This window comes from Gavialis gangeticus, unplaced genomic scaffold (assembly GCF_001723915.1).
Source record: "Gavialis gangeticus isolate Ggan-Ray unplaced genomic scaffold, GavGan_comp1, whole genome shotgun sequence".
Lineage (NCBI taxonomy): Eukaryota > Metazoa > Chordata > Crocodylia > Gavialidae > Gavialis > Gavialis gangeticus.
In genome coordinates, this window is record NW_017728992.1 from 188,748,609 (window position 1) to 188,755,956 (window position 7,348).

General features: G+C 44.5%; 1 long non-coding RNA gene across 3 annotated transcripts in view; it reads left to right on the plus strand.

Annotated features, from left to right (window-relative positions):
- The window catches only part of LOC109305196, a 184,619-nt gene that overhangs the window by 20,081 nt on the left and 157,190 nt on the right, over nucleotides 1–7,348 (plus strand). The window contains exon 3 of one of the 3 annotated variants that reach the window (XR_002099587.1): nucleotides 3,395–3,958. The exons of the other annotated variants lie outside the window; for them this stretch is intronic. This is a non-coding gene — a long non-coding RNA (uncharacterized LOC109305196). Of the gene's footprint in view, nucleotides 1–3,394; nucleotides 3,959–7,348 lie in introns of those variants that run through there. 3 annotated transcript variants of the gene reach the window in all.

Sequence of the window (7,348 nt, forward strand, 5' to 3'; positions counted from 1 at the left end):
CAACCCCCACTGACTTACCTGCCTGCTCCTGCCAGGTTGGCACACAGACTATGTAATGCCCCCTGCCTCAAATTGACTTCCCCCCCCACCCCCAAGCAGCTCCTTGCTGGGGCAAGCCAGGAAAGCAGAGGCAGAGAAACATCCTAGACATTTGCTGATATTTCAAAAAATTGTGTGGATGGAAATGGGAGGGTCCAAAAAGAGGACATGTTCAGGAAAACCCAGGCATATGGTAGCCATAGCATGGATCTACTACTGCCTCATGCTGTGACCCCAGTGAAATGGCTTCAGCCTCCTCCTAAGATCATACTGTGTGTGTGGGTCTGTCTGTCTCTCTCGAGGGTGATTACTGTTATATGATTTATATGTGTGTGTTCCCACCCTCCTCAGTCTCTTAGCCCCCTGAACCCAGTCAAAACTGCCCAGATTCCCCATGCAGATCTCTGACTCTTTTGTCCAGATCTGGTATGAAACTCACTCGGCTCAGATCTGTGAAATGTGTTTGAAGAACTGTGTCACTTAGGTGATGATGCAAAAGGAGCACAAAAAGACCTGTCCGTCTCCCTTCTGTCTGCAGGCAGGGTCCATGTCAGTGGTAGAGCCAAGTTAGCCTGGGCCTCTACTTCCTTCACAGTCCATCTGGTTGCAATTCATGGCCAGAGTATGCTGAGCACCTGCTAGCTCAGCCAGTAAATAGTCCCTCAAGAGCAAGGTCAGAGCTACCCTGACTTTAGCTCAGCCTCAACACAAGGTTGAGATCATCCTGGCTCTTAGGGACTTCTCCTGCTTTGCTTTGCTTTGCTCTGCTCCTTGCTTGTGTTTAAATTTTTAAGCAATCCAAAATCTAAGAGTGTGGGTAACATCGTGAATATTTTGCTGTCTTGGACACTGTCCTTGAGTTTAGAGCTCATGCCCCATTATAAACTAATACAATGGGTTGTTTTATACCAGGAGTTCTTCTGGAGTCATTATTGTGCTTTAAACTTGTGCCCTGCTTTAATCTGAAATAACATTTCAAGGAGAAGAAAGTCCTGAGAGCGGAGATTTGTCAGAAGAGCTTGATTCTTATCTTGCATGAAAAAGGAACACAACATTCCCACGAGTGGTAGTCTTGTAGCAATTGCTAAGGCTTCTAAGAAAGGGTCAATGGAGGCAGGAATTTTTTTTTCTTACCTATATGACTTAAGCAAACACTTTACTAGAGATATGGGAAGTCCTTTTCCTTTTTGCGGTGAGTAATTTGATAAAGAAATTCCAGAACAACTCTGTACTTGCCATTGTCCAGCTCCTGAAAAGGCCCATTGTAGCATATATGGCAGAGGAATTAGCTTTCTTTTTTGTTCTCCCGAGGAGCTGTTCAGTAGGAAGTGTTATTCCCCTAGGGTGACCAAGGAAGAACTTAATTAGAGGCCTTAAACACTCACCTGGACAGCTTGGGTTACAAGTGGAAATGCAGTTTGGTGTCATCTAATTCATTGGGGGCCGACCTTTTTGGCAGGCATGACATAAATTAGCCCTGCAACACTCCTTGAGTGCCACTCTGATCTCCGGCTGCCTACTCTCTTGCTCTGCTTTCTGCTCCCTGCCCTGTACTCCCTACCCAATCTGCTGCTCTGCTTTTTGCTTCCTGCCCTATCTGATGCTGTGCTGCCTTTCTGCTCCTCTGTTTGCTGCGTGCCACACGCAAAGATTGCCCATGTCACTTGTGGCATGTCTGCCACAGGTTGGCCACTCCTGTCCTAACCCCCTAGTCAGCACCACAAAGCTTGCCTCACTCATTTGACGCATTGACAATTTGGCTTCACTGCTAATCTTGTTTAGAAAGTCAGGCAAAGTTTAATTACTATTGTATACATGCTTGTCTCTGTATCTTTATTGTATTCTGGGTAGACGGTTACAGCTCCCCATTCTGAGTTGTAGTGACTTCTGCATTTAAGTAGACTTGTTCTCAGTTATGCTGCTTCTGACTTGCATCAACTTCTGAGTTGCCACTTTGCCAAGTCTGGCACCATTGTAAGTTAGAGCAGCCTCACTGGTGCTCTTAAGTTATGTTTTCAATGAGATATGAAAGCAGTGAATGTGTGCTGAGGAGAGCCAAAAGACTAACAGTGTCTCTGAAAATGCTTGCTGGCATAGGTGTACCAGCTATATAGATAGTGATAGATAGTAGGGCTGTGCAAAATGGCACCGTTCCATATCGCCTTGAGTTTCAACAGTTCGATGGAACAGTGTTTCGTCTCGAATTTCATTTTGAGTCGAAACAGCTGTTCCGTTCCATTCAAATAGAAATTCTGTTTTGATGCTGTTTTGAGCTTTGCTGGGGATGGGGAGTCAGACCAGCTGGGGTGCGTCCCTGTCCCCTGTGCTAGATTGCGCTGATCTAGCACAGGGAGACGGGAAAACAGCCCAGCTGGGCTGCGCCCAGCCCTCGGCACAATCTAGTGCAGGGGACAAGGATGCAGCCCAGGTGGGCTGCCGTGCTGCCCCTGCGCTGGGGGTGGGAAGTCAGCTCAGGTGGACTGACTTCCCATCCCCAGCCTATGATAGAAATGTTTCGAAAGTCGAAACATTTCGAGCAGTCTCGTTTTGTTTCGAGGCTGTTTTGAGGGCCTTTGTTTTGTTTTGATTTTGCTGTTTTGACTTTGAAATTGTTCGAAACAGTCTTGAAATGAAACGGCTGGCGAAATTTCACCCTAATGGATGGATGAATACCAGCAAGCATTTTCAGAGATGAGGTTAGTTTTGTATATGTATATATAGCTATAGCCCAAGTATTGCCTCAATCATAACAGCAAACAAATCCTTCCAATAGGACATCCTAGTTTAATTCAGGGAAGTGGTATAAGCAGTACTGGTATATAGCTGGAGCTGTAGCTATATATGCCAGTAGTGCTTATGCCACTTCCCTGAATAAAACTAGGATGTCCTGTTGGAAGGATTGTTAGCTGTTATGATTGAAGGAATACTCGGGCTTTTGTTAGCACAGTGATATCAGAAAAATCTGACCGCTTGTTGGCTGTGCTGGCAAGACTTTTAATCCTAACTTTTCTAGCTGAGGGTGAGAGCAATGTCATATGTGGATGGTGCCCAGAGGGAGATGCATTACAAACACAGGATGATAGGCTGTATGTGTTTAGTACGGTCCTTTCCCATTGTGAGCATTTGCTTCTGCTCCATAACCTTACATCTGAGTGTATTGAATTGTGACATGCTGTTAATGAAAACCCACTTTGGTTAGGCTCTTTGTGTGCGTCTGTCTGTGTCTGTGTCCCATGGTTTCAAAAGCACATAATTGATTTTGGGATTATGGCAACAATATATAAAGCCATGCATGTGCTAGGTCAGATTTACACATGATTGCATGGAGGTGAACAACATTGTCTGCACATTGCAGAGATGTTCCAGTGATGACTAACTATTTAGAGAGGAATCTTTTAGTACCCAGTACAGACAAACACTGAAATGGCAAGTTTTTCAAATCTTTCTTCAGCTGACAACAGATACAGGGAGCTGCATTTTTGTAAGGCATTCATGTAGAAGATCAAACTTCCAAGCTGTTAAAGAATAAATTTGACAATGGTAACTCTCTTGTGGAGTCTTACGTTCTTTGTATGTTGGATCTATTAAAATATGGGAAAAGAAGACAGTTTAATCTAGAAATACTCTCCCAGGCTAGATAAGGGTTCATTCTTCTACAAAAGTTTGTCTAAAGGGCTGTGAAAGCTGTCAAAAGCCAAGTCCTAAATGGAGTTTGCGTCAGTCCGTTTCTGACAGCCCCTCTGACACCTTCCTTGGGTCTAAATTAAAGACTGATGATCCCTCCCTCTCTGAAAACCAAACCCCCACTTCAAAGAGATCTCAGGTTAGGTACCTGAAATCAGTGCCCAACTTTTGGAGTGTTTAGGGCAGGTCTTTATTTGGACCTCTTACTTTCTTGGCTCCCGCACCCCACCCTCCTGTACACATGCATAAAAAAATACCCTGAATTTGGAAAGATCCGATGACATGTAGTCCTAAGGTAAGAAATTATTATTTTTCCCTGTCCTTGTAGAAGTTGATAGGTATGTGAATAGTCTGTTCATATGGGAGGCACCCAAAAGGTGCTAATCTGTTCTCTTTGTTTTAGGGCAGACTGGCTTCTACTTTCCTTTGGACTCATTCGGCAGCACTAGCAGCTAGTGCCATTGAGTCAGAGGGATCTGGCACAGCTTTTTTTGCTGCTTACTTCCTTTTGGATACTTTAACACATTGAGTGCATTGTGCTATCTCTTGCACAGGTCTGCAAGAGCTCTCTAGACTGGTCTGTGTTTGACTGTAGCCTTCCAAGTGATGCGATGGGGAGGTATTTCGGAAAGCTCTTAGGGGATTGCTGAGCCAGGTCTCCTTTGAGTCTCAGGTTGTCTTCCCCCTCTGGCACATACTTCATGCTCTTTCCCTCCATTTCCCCCCATCCTCCTTCATTGTCCATCTCTTCATTCAACTCCTAATGATTCCTGTGCTGCTGCTTACATGAAAGCAGTGCAATTAAAGCAGTGAGAACATGGGTTGCGGAATTATTTTATTCTTAGTCAAACATTACATGCGTCATACTGCAGTCTAGCACGCTCTGCCGTCCAGACCCAGGCCTTTTGAGCCAGTGATCTCTGCAGTCACCCCTCCCCTAGCTCCTTCCTTACCAATAGTAGCTGCATCCCAGAGTTCCCCATGACCACCTTTGCTGTTGTCCACTGATGGCTCTTGAGCTTGGCATTCCTTCTGCCATCCTCGCAAGAAAACTCCAGGACACTTAAGAATAGAAATTAGTAACTGGGCTGCTCAGGAGTATCCAGCACTGGTGAGATCCTGAGAGTCCAGCTAGGCTAGAAGGGAGGTTGTGCGCCTGAGCCAGACTTCTGACCTCCTTGGTCCCTAGAAATAAGAAGTTGTATAATTTGGAAACACTCTCAATCTTTTACTTCTTGTATACTGTTCTCACCTGTTTACCCATTTTGCAGTGCTTTCTCCACTACACTGCTCTGCTGAATTCTTGCTGACAAGTAACCCAAATGCTACTACACCTTGTGCCTACCCTCCCTGTTTTTTGCAGAGGTCTGAGACCAAGTAGTATATTGACCTGTACTGGTACATACACAAGATCAGATTTTTGGTCTAGGAAGAGGGACTTAGAAAAGTCCTTTAATAATGAGACCAGCATGTGCTGAACGCTCAACTACTTATTGATTCAAGATGTCATTCTGTGCCTCATATTGACTCAGTCTCTTTGTAGCTGCTTTTAAAGTATAATTCTTCTCCCCCTCCCCACTTTTTTTTTTTTTTAAATATATGTCATTTGCCTTTGTTATGTGAAACTGTACCTGCTATCGCTTAGTGATGTAATGGACTATATCTCTTTTTTGAGTTGTCTTTTTAAGAGGATAATGTAGAAATAATATGATACTGAAAGTAAGATAATATAAGAAGATCTATTAGTGCTGAATGCAGCAGTATCTGCCAAACTCTTGAATCACTATATTAATTTGAAGGACTCTACAGTATTTTAGGTATTGATAATCTATATTCTTGTGCTTTAGTCTGCCGAAAAGAGTAGTGGGGCTTAATATATAGGAATTCTTAATGAAATTGTCCCATGTCATTAAAGTATAAAAATTGTGTTGTTGATTTGGCTGACGAGCCAAGCATGTCGGAGGTCTCCCAAGAGGCCTTATAATACAGGGATCAGATTTTGAAACGTACTAAAGTCTCTCTTCTGGGTGCACTGGATACAGTTTTGAAGCATTTGAGATTTGAAGGCGGATTATCTTCTAATTAGTTTAGCGGCTGATTTCAAGTGGCAGATAAACGTGACCAACAACACCTGTTACACAATAAAATTACTAACTAGGGAGGACACTGGTATTGTGGACCACATTTGTATAGCACTGCTCATATAAAATAAAATGGAGATAATTAGTAACATTATTTTGTGAAATCTACAGCAGATATTCTCTTGATGCGCTGAGAAATAGCATCTGTGCTGTTTCCTTCTGGAGCTAGACAGAAATACCCTACTGCTTCAGTTTTAAAAAGCAGCAAGCTGTGGTTGAATAAGAGAGTACAGGATTTGCTTCAGGTTATTGTTTGCCAGCTATTCAGAGTTGTAAAGACCAGCTTACTGGGAGTAATTCTACAATCTCTACCATTTTATGTAGGCAGATTGGTGTGTAGGAGCATGTTGGCCATGGTTACCAAAAGGACCTGGTCATGCTCCAGGGTTTGTGGTCTTGGAGCAGACATGCAGGGTTGCTTCAGAGCTGGCAACCAAGTGCCTCCAGGGTGTGCAGCTCTGGGACAGGCCCATCCAGGCAGGTTGCCTGTTGGCTGGGGATGCTGGAAACTGGGTCCTTTGCCCTGGGACAGTCTGCGTCTTTGGGAACCTGAGCTTCTAGGGTCCCTGCTGCATTTCCAAGACCCAGAGCCTGGAAGCCCTACAGTGGCATGTTGGGGCTGCCTGGGAGTCCCATTGCGGATCAAGTGAAATTTGGCATTCTTGATTTTTCACAGCTGCTAATAGTAACTGGGAATTTTGACAAGAATGCGGTTTCTCAGAGCAGCTGCAGGGCCGGGGAAGCACATTTTTTGTTTCAGAAACCCTGTTTTCGAGCGTCAGTGAAACCAAAATGTGAGTCTCAGAACTTCCAGTTTGTGGAAAGCTTTAAAAATATCATACATGTACAAACCCTACTGGATTAAAACCAAATTAAAAAATAAAAACGCCCCTACATTTTTCACCTACTGGAATCCATGTTGTTCAGCCAGGGCTAATTTGGAAAGACGTAAGAAGAAACCAGTTGTGGATTCCTTCTGTTTTACAGCTGTAACATAAGCGTCACCGGGTGAAAATTAGGGCACTGAGTCTTCTGAAGGAATCCCTTTGCGCCGGGTTTCTTTACAGATGCAGTAGGAATCCCAGCCTGAAGTCACTATGGACAAGACGGAAAGGGGACAATTGCTATTCCCACTGCACAGTTTGGCAATTGGGTCACGGCCCTGGTTCTGCGAGTGCCTGTGAGCCTCTGCTCTTTCATGGGTCCCATCTGCCCTCGCCCTCCTTGTGACTCTGACTTCAGCTTTGCTCCTTGCGTGTGAGATCGCAGACAGGAGTTGTCCTTAGTCGCCCACAGGCACTTTCTGGCAAACCTGGATCTCTTGTGCGAGATGTCTAGCTTAAATCTGGATCTCTTGTCTGATGTCTAGCCTAAATCTGCTCTCTGTCAGTTGTCGGTGACTGATGACAACGCAGTGTATGGCAGGGCCCAGGTACTGCAGGAGTTCCTTAAAAGCAGTCCCAAAATCGTTTGGGGGGGGGGGG